Source organism: Amblyomma mixtum, chromosome 3, assembly GCF_055824585.1.
Source record: "Amblyomma mixtum isolate Tamu chromosome 3, ASM5582458v1, whole genome shotgun sequence".
NCBI lineage: Eukaryota > Metazoa > Arthropoda > Arachnida > Ixodida > Ixodidae > Amblyomma > Amblyomma mixtum.
The window spans coordinates 405,386,829-405,412,070 of NC_143014.1; the positions used below are offsets into that span (position 1 = coordinate 405,386,829).

Here is a 25,242-nt window from a genome sequence, read left to right on the forward strand (position 1 = left end):
GAACCGTACGAAGAAGATATGAAGTACATTGCAGCGAGGTGTTGCCATGCATCAGCTTCGATGCAACCTCACGGCAGCTGAGCGAAACACACGTGTGTCCTTTTACTGAACATGACTGAGGTGTGCGCACGCCGACTTGCATGTCAAGCGGATGTTGCAACAACGTACATAATGCTGCATGCGTGTGTGAACTTTTTAGTTAACATAACCGGCTTCCAGTACTGTTATAACTTTATTACTCCAAAGGAAAGACGGCGGTGACGGGTGCGTCGAGAGCACAGTGGTTGAGAGATGCAAGGTACGTGCAAGCGAGGGTCGTCGCCTTCTCGGGTGGCCACTCACTTTCCATCAGAGTCGGGCCGGTGTGGGCTCATCGATGAGTGGACTAATTTGAGTATCTCCGCCGTTTATCGCAAAGCGCAAGCCAATGTCGTGCAAGCAGTCGTCTGCTTCCAAGGTGGCTGCAGCGGCACCATTTTGGCACAGACCACTGAGGAGGAGCACAGTTTTCCTGAAGTCATCATCATCATCATCAGCCTGACTACACCCACTGCAAGGCAAAGGCCTCTCCCATGTCTCTCCAATTAACCCTGTACCAGTTACGGCCACCATACCCCCACAAACTCCTTAAACTCATCCACCCATCTAATTTTCTGCCGCCCCCTGCTACATTTACCTTCTCATGGAATCCACTCTGTTACCCTTAAGGACCATCAGTTACTTTACCTTCTCATTATAAGTCCTGGCCAAGCTCACTTCTTCCTCTTGATTTCGACTAGGAATTCAACTGCATGGTGCCAAATAATCTTTCTGGGACATGAATTCAGCAGTGAGGGCATTGCACCTATGCATTCCAGGGTGGAAGCAGTCACTCGGGCAGTAGTGCCAAAAGATGAGTCAGCGTTACGATCGTTCTCGGGGCTCGCCGGCTATTATTCGCGTTTTGTGCCACACTATGCGGACGTTGTGGAGTCAATGAGAAAACTCTTGCACAAGGAGCAAGCATTCCTCTGGGACGAAGCCGCGCAGCAGATTTGATGCAGTCAGAGCAGCATTATCATCATGCAGTGTCATCCACCTGTTTGAACCAGACTTGCCAGTGGTTGTGTCTACCAATGCAACCGACACAGGATTCGGAGCTGTGCTGCAACAGCAGGCTGGGAAAGAGCTGCGAACTGTAGCCTTTGCATCCCGATCATTAACAGCTGCCGAACGCAAGTATTCCGCTGGAGAAAAAGAGTCTCTGGCATGTCTCTTTGCATGTGAGCATTGGCACGTTTACTTGTGGAGCCGACGGTTTCTTCTCTGAACTGGTCATCAGGCGTTGGTGACCTTATTGTCGTCGGGAGGTGCCGGTAGAAGGCCGCTACAAATCAAGGTGGTCTGCCTGACATCTGTATTACAACTTTGACATCGTGTACCAACAGGGAAGCGATAACGTAGTTGCTGATTCCTCGTCCAGGTTAGCACTCATGTCTGCTGCTGAGCCGGAGTTGGATGAAGAAGTGGTGTCCGTGGTATTGTCTTGTATCACCAAAGAACAACTTCAAATAGCTACTGCTGAGGATGTAACCTTACGGACTATGGCTGAATACATTGCATCTGCAGTGATGGAAGCAGCATTTTACTTTTTGGAGCAGATTTCGGAGCAGTAAAAATGCCAGTTTGGAGCAGCCATTGGTGTTTTCGGAGCAGAAAAAATACCAGTTTGGAGCAGCCATTGGTGTTTTCGGAGCAGAAAAAATACCAGTTTGGAGCAACCATTGTTGTTTTTGGAGCAGATGGCGAATAAATTAGGCCAGTGTACCTCCCGTGTTGAAAGCATCACTGAAGCGACTGACAATTACAGCTATTTATTATGAAACACACTGTACATTTCACACAACAGTCAACACGAATGACAAGAAATGAACAATTAAGAATGTGAATAGTTACAGATGGTGTGGTAAAACAAGTTAAATATTTAAAACACCAGTTCTTGTGGCAGAAATAGATCAAAGCCAAAAAAGGGGAGCAACATGATGTGAACTAGAAGAAACCACAGTCACTAATGACACTTGCCACAAAAGAAGTAGAAGTTCAGAATCAATCCGAGCCTGAAGTAGTCAGTCACTCAACACATTTCACAATAGTCTGCACGTTACACTCTACGAGCCCGCACTTTTTCTTTTGAAGCTTCAAGCTTGCAGAGAGCACCCGCAAGCCTTTCCTGTCCTTTCTTAAGTAGTTCCTGGCCACTTTAAATGTCATCAAAAGTTTTTACCTTCATTCCTTTTGCAATCAATGCTTCTGCATTGCAAAGCATCTTTTTTGCTGACTGAATCTCTATTTGCAGGTCCTGCTTTTGACATCCTTTTGTTGAATTTTGGCCATGGTCAAGTTAGCTTCTTTAGGCAGCTGGCTCACACTCAGCACTCAGTCTTTCTTGGTAGCGTTTATATGACTGTTTCACAGCAGTGAGCATGTCACGTTTGACTGGAATGGTAGAGACGTTCTTGTCATACCTTTTCGCAAATGACTGTATGGCTCGCAATCCATTCACGCTTTCAATAGACAGTTTGCTGCGCTCCTGTAGGATCCGGCGATTTTCACTAAAACCCCTCTCCACATCAGCGTTGCCATGTGAAAGCGAAAGCAGGGCTTTTACAAGCTTTCCTACCAGAGGATATTTAATGCCACCATTTTTGTTCTGTAGGCTGAAGACATGTTGCCATGTGCTGTCAAGTCGTTTACATGAATACACGCACAGCGCTTCAGATGAAATCAGTGAAAATTCATCCATTAGGGCTGAGACTTCCTTGGGAGCAATCACCTCTGGAACTTGCTGGGCCAAGTTTCGAAATGCCACAGCTGAGCTTTCTTCTTGTGCGCTGCTTAGGTCAAGACACCCAAGATCTTTTAACACACCATTGTCAAAGGGCAACCTTGAAAGTAGGTAACCCGCAGACTTCATAAAGAAAGTACGTGCCCCCAGCCTAAACAATTTTTTTTTCTGCTGAGCAGTTCGTGATGAAGCCCTCTGTGTCCACACCTATCTCAACAACTTCCTTCCAGTTTCCTGGACATTCAACGTCAAGAGATTTCAGCTGTTCCCCTGTCAGGTCACGATACACATCACTTCGCACGAAACGGCTGAGAACTTTCTTGGTCAGCTGTGCCATTTCTTCGTACAGAATGTGGAGTAGAGGTTCAGAGCGCTGGAAAAGTTTCAAGAATCCAACAAAAAGATCTGCGACATTCCTCAGAAAAACTGCCTTTGGGAAGAGGTCTTTCCTGCTGAGACTTTGTCGGAGGCGCTTGTACATTGTGCCAGAAGAGTGAGCCGTTTGCTTCACGTCTAATAGCATGGACTTAAGCGCCGGATACTGCTCAATAAAGCGCTCAAGGGCAGGACCTAGGGTGAGCCAACGTGAATTTACATGCCGAAGGAAGACACTTTCTGGTAGGCCAAGACACTTTTGGTGTGCTTTGAGCACAGCACTTTGAACAGCAGAGTTTTCCAGGTAGTAGTACACATCTAACAAAGTTGATTCCACTTCACTGCCAAACGCTTCAATTCCTTTTGCAAAACTGTTGTGAACTTTGTGTAAACTACACTCTCCTATGTCTAGCAGTGCAGGATTTACATCTTCCTTAAGCTTTCTTTTCAAACTCTTCATAACATTAGGGCCATCACTGTAGAAGCTCAACATATTCCTTTGAGGAAGGTCTTGAATGCCTTCCTTCACGTGTGCAAGTAAAACATCTGAGGTTGCACTCCCTAAGTGAAATGAAAAGTGCTCCACCACAACCTGCTTGCAAACTTCAGAAAAGTACCTAACTACAATGTCCAGCTGTTGGCACCGTTGTTCCGGAAGGGGAGTTTCGTCGATTTGGATGGTGTAGTACACACCTGCCTTGTTAAGTTCATCAACAACTGCTCTTTTAAAATATGGCCCAAGGCCATCCGACACTATATACGAGACTTTTTTTCTGCCACACTGAAATTCTTTTGCAACCTTTGAATCTGGAAACATCAGAGGAATCATCAAAGCTCTGGCAGGCCTTCCAGATGATCTGGAAGGCCTGCCAGAGCTTTTAGTTCCAGAGCTAATGCCCTACCATGAGGTGCAGGTGGCCAAAAATGGACAGGGAGGTGGAACATGCAGTGAGAAGCTGCCATGTTTGCCAAGCAGCTGACAAGCAAAACCAGTTCATGCACCCCTGCAGCCTGTTGCGTTTCCGGAAATGCCATGGCAAAGGTTGGCTACCGACATTACAGGCCCTTTAATTTGCAGCAGGCCAACCCGAAGTTCATAATAACTCTCATAGACTATCATTCCAAGTGGTCAGAAGATTGCTTCACCAATGCAGTGACGTCTGAAGTCGTCGTCGACTTTTTGCGTGGTGTCTTCAGCTGTAAAGGCTACCCGGGAGAACTCGTCTCGGACAATGGACCCCAGTTTGAGTCCCAAGTGTTTGAAAATTTCCTGAAGTAGAGGGGCATCAAACATTGTGTATCTTCAGTCTACTATCCCCAAGCTAATGGCTTGGTTGAGAAGTTTAAAAGAAGCCTGAAGGACTTCATTCAACTTTTTGTCTTGGAAGGCCGATGCATCCAGTCGGCTGTAGAGTATTTGGCCGTGTACCGGGCGACCCCACATGCTACTACGGGAGTCTCGCCAGCTATGCTACTTCATCACTGCCAGCCCAGAACCCGTCTCGACATTGTGGGCATACCATCGAGGGAGCCTGCCTTGGCTATGCGCCGGCTACGTGCCCGTCTTCGGGCAAAGCAGACATCAATGAAGACTTACACTGACGAGAGGCGAGCTGCGAAGGCTCTGAAGTACCCGGCGGGAAGTTATGTGCGAGTCCGTTACTCAGCACGCACGGCCCGGGAAAGGCGGGCTATCATACTCCAAGCCCTTGCGAATAAGAAAGAAGCTAAGTCCAAGCTTTCTCTTCTGGCGGAAATAGTTTCACTCTGCCTGCAGGGTGGCCGCACATGGAACGCATCCAAGGTGGTGTCTGTTCCAGAGAAATGTCTGACCGAGAGGAACCAGCAGTTGTGCCAACTGCCTACTGGGGGGGGACTGAAACCCAGGTGCTGCGGACAACTCGAAACTGCATCTGAAACTCCAACACCACTTTTGAGATTACCGCCCGATGCCTCAGGTTCATTTCAACCCCCCCGAAAACGAGTCCTTCAGTAGTGGGATCAAGAGAACCTTCGACTAGGCAAGACGGATGCAGTCACGTTTCCGGTACCTGTATGCGACTTTTTTTTTGCGAAGAGGATGGTGTGGTGCTCCCATGTGTAGTTTTTCCTTGTTGCGTGTTAACCTGCTGAACTCAATTCTGTGCAAGTAACATTGTGCGCCCCCCTAGCCGAGAAGCCGCTTACCGCAAATCTGTTCTCGCTTAGGCGAGCGCGGCCTCGGCCGCTTATCAGTTTTTTGAGCAGCGTCCGCTCCGGCGGACGCAGTTCTTGCTGCGACGCACGTCTTTTCATTCCTTTTTCTCTTTCCTCTGATCTTTCAACTCTCCTCTGTCTGCACGTGGCAGCGGTGGTGGCTCGGCTCGAGCCAGTAGGCAGGCCCGTGCAATTTCCTTTTCATCCTTCTCTCAGTCACAACAACAATAAATGCTCTTTTTGTTTGTTCGCCGTTACTGGAGGATGGACTCTGTGCCCGTAGTCTTACTTTCGCGCCTTTTTCTCTCGGCTGCAATGCAACAATATAGACAAGCGAGTGGCAACAAATGCCTAATTGCCATCAGGTGCCTATCTATAATAGTTCACCATGAGAGTTTAGTTGATCACTGTACTAGTTAACATGTTTCTTCTGGTTTCGTACGTCCGCCAATACTGGTAATCACCATCAGCTTGACTACGCCCACTGGAGGGCAAAGGTCTCTCCCATTACTCTCCAATTAACCCTGTACGAGCTACGGCCACCATACCCCCACAAACTCATCCACCCATCTAACTTTCTGCCGCCCTCTGCCACACTTGCAATCCACTCCGTTACCTTTAAGGCCCGTCAGTTACTTTACCTTCTCATTACATGTCCTGCCCAAGCCCACTTCTCCCTTTTGTTTTGGACAAGAAATTCAACTGCATTTTTTAGATACAATCCCTGGTATGCCACTTAAACTAGGGCTGGGCTCAAATTGCAAACATTTCTGGCAGGTTTAAGGCTTGAAACACGCTCAAATATACAGTTGCCAGGGAAGAATCACAGCTATGGATGGGCTGAGCTTCAGTCTCATTGCCACCAACTCAAACCAATGGCTTGCTGGAATACAGAGACGCCAACTGATATAACAAGATAATGCTATACAGATTTGGAGCAGGTAGTAACCGCCGGTCTGGATCAGAGTGAACTAGAAGAATCAGAATGGGGTGGTGCGCAATGAACGATAGTCAGCTGCATCTTACCAGTACTCATTTAGTGGTCAGAAAATTGAGGCTAACAAAAGTGTGCAACTTAAGTTGAGGACAACGCAGAGAGCTAAGGACAGAAAAATGAGAGGTGTAATGTTCAGAGACAGGAAGAGGGCAGAGTCAGTCAGGGAACAAATGTGGGTTAATGACATCCTGGTCAAAATCAAGTGGAAGAAATTGGCTTGGAGAGAGCATGTAATGAGCTGGCACGATAACTGATGGCCCTTAATGGTAACGGAGATTCCAAGAGGAGGCAACCATGGCAGGAAGTGGCAGAAAGTAGGTGGGCGAATGAGATCAAGTGGTTTGCGGGGATAAAATGGCCAAAGCTGGCAAAGGACAGGATTAATTGGTAAAACATCGGAAAGGCCTTTGCCACCCATCAACATGGGCTTCGCCGCTGTGAGAACTCCTCCCTCAATATTGATACAAGTGATACATGCATTCGAAGAAGAGACAGAAGTAGTGCATGCGCTAGAAGAGGAAGAAGTTAGTTGGCTCTCTCGCGCGCTCGAACCACTGGGTGACCGCCGCAGGTTTTTCGTCTCTGCGCGGGTGTTCTTTTTGGCGTTGCACGCTACAGTTTGGTGGAGCAGTGCTGGGTACGCTTCCCGACCTGCAAACTCCGTACAGCGTCACTACGGACCTCACACCGGTTCACCAGCGACCCAGCCGCCGTCTCCGCGGAGAGTCGCCTGAATTTGGGCCCCTTCCCCCGCCAACAAGGACGACGCAGCCTCGACCGCCGAGTCCAACTGACATGGCCACTGACACCAGGACCCAGCCGCCGATCCAGCCTCTACCGTCGAGTCCAACTGCCATGGCCGCTGACACCAGGCCCCTGGCGCTGATCCTTTGCCACCCACCGCGAACACCGCCATCTTTTCACGGTGACGTGTTCGAAGACGCTGAGGTCTGGCTGGAGACGTTCGAGCGGGTCGCACGCTACAACGGCTGGTGCGACGAGCGCAAGCTGAATAACGTCTACTTTGCCCTGGAAGAGTCTGCTCGGACGTGGTTTGAAAACCACGAGGCTACACTTCCCACCTGGGAGACGTTTTGCCGGAGTCTCCTGGCTACGTTCCCCAACGCTGACCGCCGGGAGAAGGCTGAAGCTGCGCTGCACTCCCGAAATCAGCGCACGAACGAAAGCGTGCGCATGTACACCGAAGACATGGCCCGTCTTTTCAAGCGCGCCGACCCCAACATGACAGAGGAGAAGAAGCTGCGCCATCTCATGCGTGGGGTTAAGCAGGAGCTGTTCGCGGGCCTCGTGCGCAGCCCACCCCGCACGGTGGCGGAATTTCTAACCGAGGCGACCACGATGGAGACGACGCTGCAACAACGGGCTCGCCAGTACAACCGGGACATCAACTGCATGGTGCCCGAAGGCTTTTCGTCGTGTCTCGGCGGCAGTGCAGACACCTTGCGTGAACTAATTCGCTCCGTTGTCCGGGAGGAACTGCAACGGATCCATCTGCCTCAGGTTGCACCTGCGCCGCTGGCAGCGCTGTCCGAAGTTGTCAGGGACGAGGTGCGACAGGCTGCGCAGGCACCTCCTGTCCCCGAAGCGCCATCCCGGTTCGATGACCGACCCACGTACGCATCTGTTGTACGTCGCACGACAGGCTACGGTCCCATTGCCCCAACGCCTGGCGTGAGCAACATCGGCACATGTCACGCAAGCGTGCCTGGCTACGGTGTGACCCCGTCGACCTCCGTGAGTAACATCGCCACGTATTCTGCAACCGCATCTGCTACAGCTGGGCCACGCCCTCGCAAGTCGGATTTGTGGCGTACACCGGACCGCAGGCCTCTCTGCTACCACTGTGGGGAGCCTGGTCACCTCTACCGCGCCTGTCCGTACCGCCAAGTGGGCCTTCGCGGTTTCCATCCCGACGCACCCTGCCCTCAGAACGGCGAACGACCGCATGAGATTGCACAGCATCTCTGGGCACGCCAGAACCCTGCCTACTCTGGAAGGCGCGAGTCCCGTTCCCCTTCGCCTCTCCGTTATCGCTCTTCCAGCCCTGGCCGCCAGAGTAGCTCTGCTAGCCGTCGCTCGCCGAGTCCGCGTCGGGAAAACTAACACCAGCGACCTCTGGAGGCAAGGCCGCTGACGTCGGGACGTGTCAAGATCCTCCATCGCGGAACCCTGGAGCCGACGATACCCGGACAGAGATAGGCAGCGACAGTATCAGATACGCTGCATCCGATTTGCGTGTGACAATTGATGGCACTGACATTACCGCGGTGCTCGATATCGGTGCTGATTACTCTGTTATGAGCCGTGCCTTCGCTGGAGAACTTAAGAAGGTTCTGACACCGTGGACGGGGACCCCCATTCGCACCGCTGGTGGCCACCTAATTTCCCCTGTGGGCAAGTGCACGGCTAGAGTTGGGATTAGTGGTTTTATGTACGTTGGTGAATTTGTCGTACTCCCCGAGTGTTCCAGAGACTTGATTCTGGGGATCGACTTCCTGCAGTCGAACGGCGCTGTGATTGACTTTCAGGAGGCACGTGTCACGTTCTCGACCAAACAGGCCGTGGCGCGCTTTTACTCCCGCGATCCCTGCAGCAACGCTCTGCGCATTGTCGAGAACGACGTCACGGTGCCGCCGCGGTGCAGTGTTCTGGTGCTCGTGCGGAATGACCTCTTTCATGACTACGAGGGCCTAGCGGACAGCCATAGTCCACTGCTGCTTAAGCGGGGACTTGCCGTTGCAAGAGGTCTCGTCCAACTACGTGACGGCCGCACCCACGTCCTCCTGACTAACTTTGCCAACGAATATCAGCACCTGGCCAAAGGCATGGCTATTGCCTTCCTCCACGACGTTGCTGAGGTTCCAGGTTTGTGCACCGTGGGAGGACCCTCTCCGGAGTATGCTGGCCCACATCACGTTCTTCAGTCAGTCAAAATAAATCCTGCCTTGCCGTCGGTTCAGAGGGATCTTCTGTCGGCCCTCTTGGCAGAATTTGCGGACTGTTTCGCTACGTGCTCGAAGGTCGGCCGAACTCCACTCGCCAAGCATCGTATCATCACTGACGAGACTACGCGACCCGTCTGCCAGCGCCCATATCGTGTTTCCCCGGTGGAGAGAGAAGCCATTCAGAATCAGGTTGCCGAGATGCTTGCAGACGATGTCATTCAGCCGTCCACCAGTCCGTGGGCATCGCCTGTGGTTCTTGTAAAAAAGAAGGACAATACTCTGCGTTTCTGCGTGGACTACAGGAAACTTAACAGCGTGACCAAAAAGGACGTTTACCCGCTGCCCAGGATAGATGACGCGCTCGACCGATTGCGGAACGCCAGATACTTCTCGTCATTGGATCTTAAAAGCGGGTACTGGCAAATCGAAGTGGACGAGAGAGACCGGGAGAAGACGGCTTTCGTGACGCCTGACGGCCTCTATGAGTTTAAAGTGCTCCCATTTGGTCTGTGCTCAGCACCGGCCACTTTCCAACGCATGATGGACACTGTCCTCTCCGGCTTGAAATGGCAGTCCTGCCTGGTGTACCTGGACGATGTCGTTATATTTTCGCCCACCTTTGACCAACACTTGGAGCGGTTGCGCATTGTGCTACAAGCGCTCAAATCCGCGCAACTCACCATCAAAGCCGAGAAATGCCATTTTGGCTTTGAGGAACTTCGCTTTCTTGGTCACGTTGTCAGCGCACAAGGTGTTCGCCCGGACCCTGACAAGACTGCTGCCGTCTCAGGTTTTCCACGCCCAACTGACAAGAAGGCCGTTCGCCGGTTTTTAGGCCTGTGCTCCTATTATAGGCGCTTTATTCAAGATTTCTCGAAAATCGCGGAACCGCTGAACGCACTGACCCGCGACGACACGCCCTTCCTGTGGGGGACCGACGAAGAGGCTGCATTTGTCGAGCTTCGCAGCCGTCTGCAAAGCACTCCGATACTCGGCCATTTCGACGAGCATGCTGCCACGGACATCCACACTGACGCCAGCAATGTTGGCCTTGGTGCAGTACTGATCCAGTGGCAAGACGGTGCAGAACGGGTCATCAGTTATGCTAGTCGGACACTTACGCGCTCCGAGACCAATTATTCTACGACGGAGAAAGAATGTCTTGCAGTGATATGGGCCATCTGCAAGTTCCGACCGTACCTCTACGGACGACCCTTCCGTGTGGTAAGCGACCACCACTCCTTATGCTGGCTGGCGAGCCTCAAAGACCCCTCAGGACGCTTGGCTAGATGGAGCTTACGCTTGCAAGAATACGACTTGACAGTAGTTTACAAGTCTGGCCGCAAGCATCAGGATGCGGATTGTCTGTCGCGCGCGCCTATCCCAATCAATACCGAAGAAACCACCGATGATTTTCCTTTCCTGGGCTCTGTTAGTACCACCCAAATGGCGCAGCTTCAGAGGGCGGACACGGAGTTGGCGCCGCTCATCGATTACCTCGAAGGCAGTGAAGCTCCCATTCCGCGTGTTTTTCTTCGAGGGCTTCACACCTTCACTTTACGGTCTGGTGTTCTCTACAAGCGCAACTTTGCCAACAGCGAAGAAGTGTTCCTACTTGTCGTACCATCACAGCTGCGGTCTGAGATCTTGAGTGCCTGTCATGATGCACCCTCCGCCGGCCACCTTGGAGTCAGCCGTACACTCGCGCGGATTAGACAAAAGTATTATTGGCCCAGGTTACTCCCATCGGTGCGGGCCTACGTCAAAACATGCCGTGAATGCCAACGTCGGAAGACTCCTCCATTGAAACCGGCCGGATTTCTTCACCCCGTCGATCCACCGAAGACCCCTTTCCATCAAGTGGGCATGGACCTCCTTGGCCCATTTCCGAAGTCTTCGTCTGGAAAGCGTTGGATAGTCGTTGCGACTGACTACCTCACACGGTACGCTGAGACCACGTCTCTTGCCAAAGGCACTGCTGCTGAAGTGGCGCAGTTCTTCGTCCACAACATTGTCTTGCGTCATGGAGCACCCGCCGTTGTTGTTACTGACCGGGGAACTGCTTTCACGGCCCGCTTAACCCAGTCCGTGATGACTCTGACGCACACGAGCCACCGACGTGCTACGGCGTATCACCCGCAGACAAACGGGTTGGTAGAGCGACTCAACCGCACACTAGCCGACATGCTATCAATGTACGTTGACGTCGAGCATCGAACTTGGGATGCCATTCTGCCGTACGTAACGTTTGCGTACAACACCGCCCTGCAGGAAACAACCCGACTGGCCCCCTTTCAGCTTGTCTTCGGTCGCCAGGTGACCACTCCGTTGGATGCTATGTTGCCCGTCGACCCTTACTGCGACTCTGACGCTGACATCGACGTAGATACCTTCGTTCAGCGTGCTGAGGAAGCGCGTCAACTGGCCCGCCTGCGCATCCACCGTCAACAGGAGGCTGCCGCCACTAAGTACAACTGTGGACGCCGTTTCGTCAGTTATGCTCCCGGCGACCTTGTGTGGATTTGGATACCTGTTCGTCGCCGCGGGCTCTCTGAAAAGCTGCTGCGCCGATACTTCGGCCCTTACGAAGTAGTGCGCCGCATCAGTGATGTGACTTATGCAGTTGCTCCCGCCCCGACAGCTTGTTCATCGCGCCGGTCGCACCGAACTGAAGTCGTACACGTTGTTCGCATGAAGCCTTACCACGACCGGCTACCTGACTGAACTGCGGTCCACTGCAGCTGTGTTCTACCCTTTCGCTGACTTTTCTCTCCTAGCCGCATCGTGTCGATGCTGCAGAAGAGGGGGGCAGTGATACATGCATTCGAAGAAGAGACAGAAGTAGTGCATGCGCTAGAAGAGGAAGAAGTTAGTTGGCTCTCTCGCGCGCGCTCGAACCACTGGGTGACCGCCGCAGGTTTTTCGTCTCTGCGCGGGTGTTCTTTTTGGCGTTGCACGCTACAATATAGTGCTCCTTGAGCAGTCTCTGGGAGGCTATGTACCATTTATCAGACTCACAGAGGGAAAGAAGAAACCTTTATTTGGCAAGAAAGTTACGTAGGGCCTGGTTACACTGCCCTGTTATATAGGCAGCAGGTCAAGTTTACAGGTGATCACATAGGCGCATTTGAGGGTCCGCGTTGCATGTCCAGGTCCGAGCAGCAGGGTCTCCCCGTCGCCAGGATGCAGGATTTCCCTGAATTCTGGACAGTATGTTTGTGGACACAATGTAGAGTGGCCACTTTTTCACTCTGTTCACCGGTCCCATGTCATCAACATATTGCTGAATGCTCGCCAGCATCTCTTCCTGCAGGCGGACACGTTCACCCTCTTCCTTAAAGGGGCCCTGCGACGCAGACAAAGCATGAGGTTTGTATGCAGAGTAAGGAATATTGTAACTCCTGAACGCCCAAAGAGACAGCCAAAATTATAATAGTTAATATTTTAATTTTCTCCAGACATGCCCACTTCGAGCTGATGGTATCGCGAAGGAGCAGCCATTTTCGACAACAGAAATGAGGTGGCATCCAGATTGGCGCTGCCTTTGACTGGTTGGCCATCCAGATTGAATATTGTTTTTTCATACTCGCGAAATGGATCCAAAATATTATGACTGAGTACTCAAAGCTTTTCGCATGCCACAAAAACTGGAAAGTAGCAGCGCAAGAAAGCAAAAACCAATAAGAATACCGCTAGGGACGACAATTTCATTCCACTTCAAGAATTCGTGGGGGCGAGTGCAGTTCAAATCACACACAAAGGTGGCAGTGAAAAATAAGGAGTGCCAGTTGACATCTTTCCCAAAAATGTCAAACAAAGACTGGACAAGAGATGGGAGGCAAGGTTGGGGACAGCCGACAGCCTTCCAATCCTACTGACAAAGTCACATCGTGGAGCTTCCACTGTTGTTAGTCGTCCCTGCCCTGTCTATGGCACCGTGTTCACGGGGAAACGATGCTGTCAAAATGCACAGCTGTGGGTCACCCAGACAAAGCAAAAATTGCACGTAAGCTGCAGCTGCATGTGCGCTTGGCGCGGTTTTGATTGGTACTGTCCAATCTCAGTACTGGGTAAGTAAAACGCAAGTGCTGAAGTTAACTAATAAAGTCCTTAGGCTGTAGCTCCCAATTTTAATCCAACTGAAATGCCTCCCGGAGGCATTTGCATTACAGTGCTTTAAATAAACATCACCTGCAAGCTTCCGAAAAAAAAAATTATTTCATGGATACTCTCAACCCTCTAGTTTAAGACTGGAAAGGCGACAATTCTCAAGGGGAAGTGAAAAAAATAAACCCAGAGGTGCACGTTTAGAGGCAGCTTTCAATGTATCTCGTCATCCGAGAATTTCCAGAAAAAGCTTAAAAGTTTTTAGGATACAAAAAATGTCCTAGAAAACGAATCTACCACATAATCAAGCCACGTAAGCTTACTTGGCTAGTGACCTCAACAGTAAAGAGCCATTACGTCCATGAAAAGGGCTGGTTTTGAAACTGTGAAGTAGCAAGGTAGGTAGGTAGGAAAAACTTATTGCTCTAGAAAGGTGCTAGTAGCAGACGAGAAAGAAGAGGTCCATCTTCCTTCTTCTCACAGGGTCGGTGCACCTATTCCAGGGCTCCGCTGAGCTTCGCTGCTTGTTGGCAACCCAGATTGCCGCTGGAGAGCCGGCTCTCCGACTGTTCTGCACTCGGTTCTTTACGAAAGCTGTCGTTCTTTCTGCATTCCCACGTGATGTGGTACAACTATGGTTTGCTGCCACACCACAGGCAAGTGTCCCGATATTGCATCGGGTAAATCTTGCTAAGGATATGCAGGTTTGGGCACTACACTGAGAGGTCAGCTGAAAATATCCATTAATTAGCTCCTGTGCCAACTGAAGCCAAAAAATGCAATTTCTTTAAAACTGCAGTGTTAAAGAGACATTACATCACAAGTCGGGCACACATATCTTACCAAAGTTAATGAAGGACCTTTCCTTGACCTTTTTGGCTGTTTTCATCGTTAGTACTGGCAGTGACCTTAAATAATTTCCGCGCAACTTCCCATGTCTTCCTCTTCACATCTAACATCACTCGAAGACACCCACAACGGTGGGCATTGTGGCTCTTGTGGCCACATCTGGACGCTACGTAGGCATTGCACATGACTTCTGCAAAAAATTTAGAACAGCAACGTGTGCTGTTGTGCGTCTGTGTGTGCGCCCTGGCGGCAGGTCATTTTTGAATACGTAAACTTCTCTAAATATGCTGATGCACAAAGTGGATTGAAATTGCGTCATCAATCTTTTAGATACTATGATATCTATATTACGACTGAACAGCAACAAATAACTAGTTCCTTCTTTTCTGGTTGGTTTATGGTTTGGTTTATGGGGTTTAACGTCCCAAAGCGATTATGGCTATGAGAGACGCCGTAGTGGAGGGCTGCGGAAATTTCGACTACCTGGGGTTCTTTAACGTGCACTGACATCGCACAATACACGGGCCTCTACAATTTCTCCTCCAAAGAAATTCAACCGCTGCTGCCGGGATCAAACCCGCGTCTTTCGGGTCAGCAGCTGAGCACCATAACCACTGAGCCACCGCGGCGGTGTCCTTTTCTGATGTACCCCAAACTGCTATCACTATACCACAGAATTTGTCTTTTTACATAGGAAAGGATACTTTCAAAAATTAGTGGCGGGCTTCCCTGCAACACCTGGTATATACCATGAGTCGGGCTGTCATCACTTCCCTATATCACAAACACATTAAATCTTTGCCGTAGGTCAGTGGTAGAAATGGTGGCTGTTTTATATATGGCTGTGATGTTGATGAATCAGTCACAAGCAGCGCCTCTCATGGATGTGGAACAAAAAGAAGCACAGCAGATACTTGGTACCCCAACTCCGATGGCCACAGAACCCCAGGCCATGACCGACGCCGCTGCTGTACACACTCTGACGAAGAAGCGATCAGGCTTCAGAATGACTACATCAACCAGAAAAGCCCCGAGAACGCAAACTACCTACCATACACATACCCAACGAAGCCGTGAGCCGACGCACCGCAGGAGGCCATGTTATTACCCCAACATGGTGATGCAAAGCGCGAGCGGCTGTCAAGGGACACACCTTTCCCGTGACCTTTGTAGTACAACAGCATGTTCTCGCGACGTGATACTGGACATATTGAAGACTAAGAAATATTGAAGACTATTATGCTTATTATGTTGTCCAGATTCGATTCGAGAAAAGCATATTCGAAAATTTGCAATTAATTGGCAGCGACCGAATACTGCGCCAACATCAAGAACTCGGACCGTGGCAAAACGACAGTATACCTGAGCAGATTAGAAGAAGATCAATTCTAAAGTGTCGGCAAAATGATATGAAGGCATCCTCTCAACTTTTTCACACAACCATTTGTCACGTGGACTGCTGATGTTTGGGCACTGATAGGCTTGAACCTCAAAAAAGTGCGAGTGAGCTTTCACACGTGATAGGAACAAGGGTACCCGACCACGAGCTCGAACAATGTCGAAGCGAAAGCACACAGTTTCTCGCTTTATCCTTCCGTGTTTTTTTTATGCTAAACCCCACACCTTTAGCAGTATTCCTGTGACATCCAAAATTCTTTTTAGTGAGGGCTCTGAAATCTTGTTCACACAAACCGAGACATACAGGAAAGCCCATTAATAGAACACCACATACGACTCCCGCAGGGTGTCTAGTTGAAGTTTCACAGGCCATGCAAGGGACCTTTGAAGACCGCACCTTTTGGATGGCGTGTTTAGCTAAATAGAAAGCACTCGCAGAATGTCGCATCGAGCCCAAGAAGCCAACCTATGTTCAAACTTGATCAGTACAACCCAGGAATGACGGACGAGAAAAAGAAATAGCGCTTTCGTACCGAGTCCTTAAAGGGAAACTGAAGCAAAATCTTAAAATTGAACAAAAACGCAGGAAATAGACTCTCGGAATGTGATTACACCGAAATCTAGTCGTCTCTGCGCATATTGTTCAGCGGATGGTTTTATTTTCGAAGTTTCATGAGCGCGCGCCAAGCCCTCCCGGCCGAAGCGAGGTGAAGAGCGTGACGTCATGGCACCCTCCCGTGGCGACAAATATCGCGGCGCCGTTCGATGCATGAAGCTTCGCTTCGGACTGGTTTCGTCTTTGTTACTGCCTTCTTCAGCGCGTTCACTGGCCGTAAATGGGCCACCGGTCTTTCGCTCCGTCTCCTGTCGCCCATAAGAAAACATACGAGTAATAAATTTGCTTCATTTTTGTTTAGAGTGACGATTCTGCCTCGTTTAGGCTAAGAGGGGCATCGGTTTATTGACAACAATAGTTCCCCTCCTAACCACCAGATGAAGCCACTAGTCTGAATGTCGTCGGGCTTCTGTTTTAAAAGTGAGAATGTTAGAAATGGTGTAAGGTCCGGAAAAAATAGCTGCATTTAGCGGACGTAAGAGTGCATATGGTTATGGTATGTAGAGAGCATCGATTAACATCTTGAAATATCTGTGTAGGCCGTGAGCAGACGACAGACATGGAAAAGCCGTGAGTAGCGATGGCAATCGTGCTTCTGCGGGAACGGTGGGCGCGCGGGTGTAATGACGTCTAGTCGCAGCTTCCACAGGCGGCCATGCGGCCGCCAGGTGCAACGATACAGCAATAAATCGCCAAAAGAAAACGTGTTATCCGCTTTTTTCGCTAAAATGCTTATCGCATTTATAAATTTTAGCAGTGAAGCTCTTGTTTGCATGTAAAAGAGCGGCTCCAAAAGTTTGCTTCAGTATCATACCTTCATGCTTTAAACTCGATCTTCAGATGATTTGCAAAGGTATTCGTCGTTGGCAAGGTCAGATTTATAAAAGTCTGCGTGGTATTTGAACACGACTCAATACTAGGAAGTTCTCCAATACAAATTTATCCAAATGATTTCCAACCATGTAACACACATATACTAAACACACTTGAAAGTCAAGAATATTAGTTCTCCCAACACAAAATTTCTGTTCTTAATAAATGTAGTGAAAATGGAGGGCCACATCTAGCTACAATCCTTTCCGATATCTGTCAAAAGATTATCATATTATGCACAAAAGTAGTGCTTACCTTGTATATTCATTCAAGGATGCGGTAAAAGGGCATTTATGCAGCCAAAAAAAACTTTTACTCACGTATATTGAGCTCCGGACACACCTACCCAAAATTAAGTACACCATTAAATGTTTTCGGGTTACACTAGACAGATAATTTGACTCCAAGCCACACGGTGATAACTTAAGCCCTGAGCTGGCACTAGCAGGCTATGGTCTCAAAGGTAAAGGCATTTTTATCTTCCTGTATTAAAATCATTTGCTTCTCTCTCTTTCATTCTCATATCGCATACCATTGCAAACCATGGCTTTGCACATTTAAAACCTATGTGGACCCAACTGTTCGACTGGAAAAATTACCATTGTGAATAATGCCCTCTTCAGGTCTACTGCATTCGAGCAGTGATTTATTTTTCAGGGTGAAAATATTTCTCTTCACGTAATCCTCTTAACTGATTGTCTCCATTTCAAACGATAAGGCAATATGTAATAATCACTCATTATGGTTAGGCGTGCTTGCGATTTTAATATGACATGAAAAAAATGTTAATTTACCAGTTAACGGAAACACATGTGGCCAATCACTGTTTCAGTACCACGGTTCAGAATAAGAAAAACCTTGCCGATAGAATTCTGCTTTCAACATGGTGTTCTCCATAAAGAGGTTCCATCTTTCAAAGGTCAGTTAAATAAGTTGAGGTGCCTACATGGAGCCACTTCTGCGCATAAATAGGACCTACCATATAGACACGCACCATTCTAGTTGAGTAGCTTTGGAGCTCTCTGTAGATGAATCTGGGAAAGAATAAAAACCTGATACCCTTTCTTTTTCTAATAATGGGTCCAATGCATCAAGAAATGAGATTTTGAAATGTTTAATGTGAAATACGACAAACCTATTTACTTCAATATTTTGCCAGAAAAACAAAGTCAACCTTCTATAAGGTAGCCAATACCTCTGCTAGTCACATCTACACTTTTTTGCTTGCCAGTTTGCTTCTGGAGCCTCTTTCATCTGCTCTGCACCTGCCTAAGTGCCTTCGGCGACTGTCCTTGTCACGCAACCATGTCATGATGTAACGCCACGGTTGTATGCCAAATGCCTTAGCAAGCTGCCGGAAATATCACAGGGCGGAAACTGGGGCCATGCTGTCATCACCGAATACGTGAACTGCATCTAAAATGATAATTAGGAGATGTGCATTCAGAAACGTCCTTTCTTTCCTGTGCACAGTCGGACTAGTTGGGTAAACCACTCAGTGGACTTTTGCCTTCACTTCTGGGGTCTTTCGAGCACAGAGTGTGACATGCATCCTTATCGCTAGCTAACATATCGACATATGTGGCCCAATCTACAGCATGCATCTTTTCCAAGTCTCTTCAACAAAAAAGAAAGAAACATCATTGAAATAACTACCTAGATCTCATGAAATCACGCACGCCACCTTAAGTAAGCAAAGCGCAAAGCAAAACATGGCCACATTCAATTAAACATACAATGTACCTTATTTGCTTTGTCTGCCAGGTGTTAAAAAATCAGCAGAGGTAAACGGAATTCCCAGTTTTGCTTCGGAATCATCTTTAACCGCAGAATTGCGAGCGGGTGTGAACTGCGGTGAATTTGGGTGCCCTTCCTCGCCAGTTCAAAACCCAGGCTGTTCAGAGAGAAATTAATAGAACATTTGGAATGGGCTGCTGGGAAAGAGCGCAGGAACAGGGACAAGATAAAAGAAGACGACGGGACAGGTGCTGCCTGTCCCGTCGTCTTTTCTCTTGTCCCTGTTTCTGCGCTGTTTCCCAGCAGTATGTACCAACTCGCTCAACTCGCCGTTTTACTGAAATTTGGAATGGGCCTAGGTGGCAGATGACGTTTTAGCTGCAAATTGTACGACAAATTAGCATTCCACTCAGATCTCAGTTATTTGCTCTTAAAGACTCTTTACAACTGCACAGAAATAGATGCGACAGGAAAACTCGGGATGCACTACATCACCGATACCCGCCCATGTGGAACGACATAAACATTGCATGAAGAAACAAAATGACCCCGCCCTGCGAGTGCTGCACGATGGTATTGTTCCAGCACCTAATGCACATCTTTATTTAAAGCAGCAGGTTACCTCGCGCACTTGTTATACAAACCGAAGAGTTTTCGAGCTCTCTAATTACACGAAACACTGCAGGAACCAAAAAATAAGAAAAAAAATCCCATCTAATTTTTCAGTATGCAAAAATGGAGAGGGAAGCCAAACATAGTCTATCATGAACTTTTTCCCGTGTTCTGTGAAATAAAGTGAGACAAGCAAGCATATTGAGAACAGAATATATAAATTTTTTCCCTTCCGACGCGACAAAAAAAAAACAGAACAAAGAAAGGCATTGAGGTAATAATATAGAAAAATTCTTATAGTAGTTAGTTTTTGTTTGCTTGGTTCTAAAATCTCTGCACCGATTTGACATACGAACTGCAAAAGAATGTTGCTATGCATCCGAAGCTGGACTGAAACTGCACCACGTGCACACACCTTACACTCAGAAATGCTGGCTCGACACCCAGTGCGTTAACTCCCTTGTTTCTTTCCATGCATCCAAGACAACTTCTATCGACTCACTCTGAAAGGCCTTGAGCACCCTGGGTGTACCCACGTGCCTGACCTTCGTCTGGATGCGATGCAGGTATTCTACACGAGCTCTGCAAAAATTAGCACACACAACGAAGAATCCTCTTGAAGCAGCACAAGTATCTCATGGCTGGAGATCTACCCTGCAACACACACACATCGAAAGTATCTAAGAATGAAGCCAAAGTAGGGTGTGAATTTAGGACTGTGAATTCCTTATGCTTGCAGACTGGGTAATTCAGTGTATGTGAGACCTATTATTCAAACGAGCTTCACGTTCTCGAATAATAGATGTAAGAATTTTATAAACATAATTACACCCCCTCATCGCCAAAACCACCATTTCACACTTTCACTACACATATATCAGGATGATGTAAGAAGCATTTCTAATCTTCGTTCTCTGACTGATGTCCGAAGTCTACGTCATCCCCGCTAGGAGCTCCCTGTGTAAGCAGCACGTCTTCCGCTCTACCACGTCCCGGCAGGTTACTCTTCCTGGTCCTGACACTGTGCTGAGTTAAAGCTCGATTAACACAGAAACAATGAAGATAGAATGCAGAGAGAAGTACGAATAGTTGACTGAAAGTAGTTTTATGCCACAGCGAGTCATAGAGAGCCCGGTACGAATTCTTTTGAAGGAGCAGAAACCTGTAAGCGAATTAGTGATGCTGCTGTGTGTGGCAGTATTTTGTGCAGACTATGTACAGAGAATAAAGTGGAATGACTTTCGCCAAAATCTGGGATAGCGCCTCTTTTAATTAAAAAGAAGCCGTGCTTTCCATGCTGACAAAGACTCTGCATATGGCAACCGTGCACAGTCCAGTCTTCTACCTGTGCCCCTGTCGTTCTTAAATTTGTTCAATTTGGGCACAGGCCCAATGGACACTTTGATGCATTGGAAGCACGAACACTGTACGCAGCGTCAGCCATCGCAATGAAGGCCGGTTGCCTCAGGCTCAAGCCGGTGGGCAAATGGCCGCGGCGTCGCTATTGAGAATAGTCGAGAAACGTACCAGCGCCATCCTGAACTTGCAGTAACATTCTACAGCTTGGAAATCACAGCTTTCATAATATTACAACAAACTGCAAAAAAGTTACAAGAATACGAGTAGGCAGAATCAGTTTTTTGAACTTTGAGCTTTAAAGTTAAGGTAATCCACGTAAGTATTTGCAAATGACTTCAAAGTGACTTCCAAAAGCCAACCTAAAAGCATTTCACACAAGTTCTTAGAAATATACAAAAAATTTTTGCATGATCTGATACTATTAACACCGTGAATCTAATTTAAAGGAGTTCTAGAAGACATTCAGAGGAGAGCACAACACGCTTAATCCCTGCAGTGTGTTGCCATAAAAACCTGAGCCAAATAATACACTTCTGAATGCAGCAGAGAACCCAAAATCACGTGCGACAACCAAATTTCACATGCTTAGCGCTCCAAATTTTCCACAAGTGCAAACAATGCCTAACAACAGAATCCTTACCTTTATACATTGGCAGGGGCAATGCTTGAACACTGCCATGTGGAACTGTGCTCCTTTAAAGAGAAATAGGCGTCAGTGCCAGAGCCTTTCATAAATCTTTCTTTAAACAGGCCAAGATGACAAAATTTCCAGTTTCAGAACAAGGCCTACTTTGCTTCTGCCAAACGCTCTCCTTAAAACCTAGGAACGACAACTTAACACATTTCAAGCTCAAAACTAAACACGCAACTTTACACATCACCTGGCACGGTCAGGCCAGAGCCAGGCCTCTCACAAACCAGGAAAAGTTAAAAGAGCCACATCTTTGCAGGCTACTAGGAGAGCCTACAGATAGGCATCAGTAATTTATAGATCACAGGTCTCCATTTCTACACTTCACAGTATGCAACACCATGCAATATCTTGACTACCTAAGTGCTCACGCACTAACATTTTCCCCAGCTTTTCAATGAAGACTGTGATTGGCCCTTCGTTGGGCTCGAAAGTTGGCAAGCCGGCAGAAGAGCGGCAACCTTCCAGCGTGCAAAAAGTGACAAGAGGAGAGGGAAAAGCGTGAAGACACTGCAAATAACAATTTCACTAAAGATAACTCAACTTCTATGTAGCGCATTATAATTTGCTTGGTGGTGAAACTGCATTCGCTGCTTAACAAGAGGGTCTTAGAAATAAATTTTTATTAATGAAGTCACAACTATGAAATCTTCAGAGAACATGCCTTTTTGCGTGTTGATTCCAAATATGTAATTTAATTTAATAGACAACAAGTCCTTGTGCACTTACGCAATATGTTAGGTAACTTTTGCCGAGAGTTTGAAAGAAATTCTGCTGTAAGGAACTCGTTAGACTACATGCCACTGGTTTCTCTTGACATAAAGCTATGCAAAAGGGTAAAATTATCATCCTGCCTCTTATAGAAGGTGAGTAATAGGATTTTGAAATCATCAGTTTCTTCCAGCTTGTGAAGTGGCAAATTCAAAACCCTGTAACTCAACTTCTATGATAGGCAGGATAATAATTTTGCCCTTATTGCATAGTTTGATGTCAAGACAGACCAATGGCGTGCGTCCTAGCAAGTTTCCTGCTGCAAAATTTATTGAAAGCTGTCAGCAAAAAGTTGCATAACATATTATATAAGCTCCCCCCTCAAGTGAGCTGAGGGATCAGAAAAAAAAAAAAACTCATGCTGAATTATCAGTCTTTTTTTAAAACTTCAAATTTACTGTTCTATTATAGTGAATTACATGGCGCATTGAACTCGAAGGCATTTTTCTATTGCCTTCTTTTTTTCTTTCTTTTCTTTTCAGAAGCTGAATACGCTTTCAGCCCCTGGCCCACCTACTGCATCTGGTTTCTCAATTAGTCCCATTCGATCCTTTGGCCTTCGTTTGCGAAAATTAACTACAAGCGGAAATTTAAATTCCTTCCACCCCACTGGGGCAGAGCACAACTAACCTGACAGGGACTCCACGTTTATGTCGATGGAGCCCTCGGGGGTGCTGGACGACTGTGAATTCTGGATGGAGTGCAGGCTCACAAACCCGTCCGTCTCGAGACGTGACAGCTGCCGGAGGGTGCGGCCACCATTCATGTGGGCAGCCTGCATAAGGACCACAAGACACCCGCCTGTGGCCACTGCCCAGTTTGCATGCAATCATTCCGTTACGTGGCAAGTATGAGGGCTAGCTTCTTGTACGAAATGCATGCCTGGAGGTTTTCACGCACCTCATGCCGTTCACCACTTCACAGGTGTAGCTTTCGAGGTCCTGCTGACACTCAAGCGTCTTATCGTCACTGTGTTATTGCCCTGCCCGCAACTTTGAGACTGGCAAGGAAGGCTCTTCCTCCCGGAATCAGGAGGCAGCTGGTTTGTATCAGCTGCATTGTTAGCAGATTTCTGCAAGGCACCGTACCACCTAGCCCATAGCACTGCTTGAGCCACAGCTGGCCTGCGCGTCCCGATTCTATGCTCCGCTGCTCTCAATGATGCACCGTAATGCCTCAACTCATATGCATCGTATGGTGTACTATGACATCTCACTGTGTTGCTCCTTCTCTCCTGCGCACACTCCGCTTTTCCCCTCAAACCACCGCGGTGGGTCAGTGGTTACGGTTGTCATCTGCCGACCTGAAAGATGCAGGTTCGATTCCAGCCATGGTGGTTACATTTCGATGCAGGCGAAATGCTAGAGGCCCATGTACTGTGCGACGTCAGTGCACTTCAAAGAGCCTCAGGTGGTCGAAACTATCTGAAGCCCTCCATTACTGCGTCCCTCATAGCCTGAGTCACTTTGGGGTGTCAAATTCCATTAACCCTTTTAAGGTTTTTGCCGTATATGTACGGCGGCGGTTTTCTGTCCCGCAAGGTCTTTGCCGTACGGGTACGGTTTCGATCTTCCGTTTGAAATTTTGCGCCAAAAGAACAATGCGTGCTCACTGGGGGGTGCTGCCACCCCTTTGGACTTACAACAAGTGTTTGAATTTTGTGCTGCCTTCTTACGGAGATAAGCAGAACTTATGTCTAGCTTTAACGCAGCGGCACAGACTGCGGCAACACCCCTTTTGTAGTTTTGGTTTCGCCGCGTGATCGCAACGGAGTCGCGCGAAATTTGAGTTTTCTTTTTGGCAGCACTATCTTGCAGTGGCTGCCGAAGTTGATCTCTATCTTTATTGGCGCTGCTCTTAGCTTGCTTACCACCGTTGCTCGCGAGGTATTCTCGCCCTCTGTGGCAACGCGCCTATGCGGTTTCGATTCCGCCGCGGGATCGCAACGGAGTCGTGCGAAACGTGTTTTCTCTTTGTGGGCACTGTTTTGCAGAGGCGGCGAAAGTTGATTTCTATCTTTATTGGTGCTGCTCTTAGCTTGCTTATCACCGTTGCTATTCTATTCTATTGAACATTTTAAGTTCTTGCTGGACAATATTCGTGGAGCGGTGTGACTTAACATCTCAGGCATACCGCAACTTTATTAGATCCCCCTTAAGAAGCCTTTTATAGCCGTAACAGAGCCCACTTGATCTAGACATTTTTAAGTCTAGCTTTTCTGCAAACAACACAGCCTATGCAGATAGATCGCACAAACAGCCTCCCGAGCCTTCTGACCCCTCCCTCACAATCTGTTCGTACCAAAGTTACTACTCCCACTAAGGTGTCCGGTTTCTGAAGTCAAGAACGGTACGTGACTGCCTCGCACCACTGACATCAGCAGTTATTGCCAAGGTGGCAGCCAGTGAATGAACGTCGTGCGGTATGAACGGCTTTCAGACTTAGTCCTTCGTGGGCGGACGCTTTGTACCGCAGCACTTTGCGGGCTGTGTAAAATTGCGCAGATAACCAAAAGAGCGGGTGCATACTCTGCGATATTAGCCGGAAGCACGAGGCGACACTACTACTGCACGACTGTGACTATACGTGAAAACGCCAGCTTGCCCAGCTATTATATTTCAGCGAGGTAAACCCCTGTCACTATATATTTCATCTCAGGGCAAAAAGCCAGCTGCCGAACCCCTCGACAAACTTATATGCGAAGATATTGTGCGTATGTCGGACGTGTAATCACCATCTTAATGGTCAGCTGTACACGAAATGTAATGAATACGTGACACTTGATTAGCAAATACCCTCGGTCTTTCCTGTAAAGACCATTCGCACAGGCAATGTAGATGGCAACATACTAATTCGGATCTGATAAAAAGG

At 48.2% G+C, this 25,242-nt stretch overlaps 1 long non-coding RNA gene and 1 pseudogene across 2 annotated transcripts; both read right to left on the reverse strand.

The window, feature by feature from the left end:
• Positions 1-598: 598 nt before the first annotated feature.
• Positions 599-4,028, reverse strand: LOC149357471 (uncharacterized; annotated as a pseudogene).
• Positions 4,029-12,377: 8,349 nt separating this feature from the next.
• Positions 12,378-23,128, reverse strand: LOC149357472 (uncharacterized). Of its 2 annotated transcripts, none has more exons than XR_016291841.1 (4): positions 23,002-23,128; positions 21,078-21,147; positions 20,053-20,132; positions 12,378-12,704 (listed from the first exon to the last, which is right to left on the reverse strand). It is a non-coding gene; the product is annotated as an uncharacterized LOC149357472 (long non-coding RNA). The 2 variants fall into 2 exon arrangements; XR_016291840.1 differs by having other exon boundaries at positions 12,561-14,504.
• Between the last annotated feature and the right edge of the window lie 2,114 nt (positions 23,129-25,242).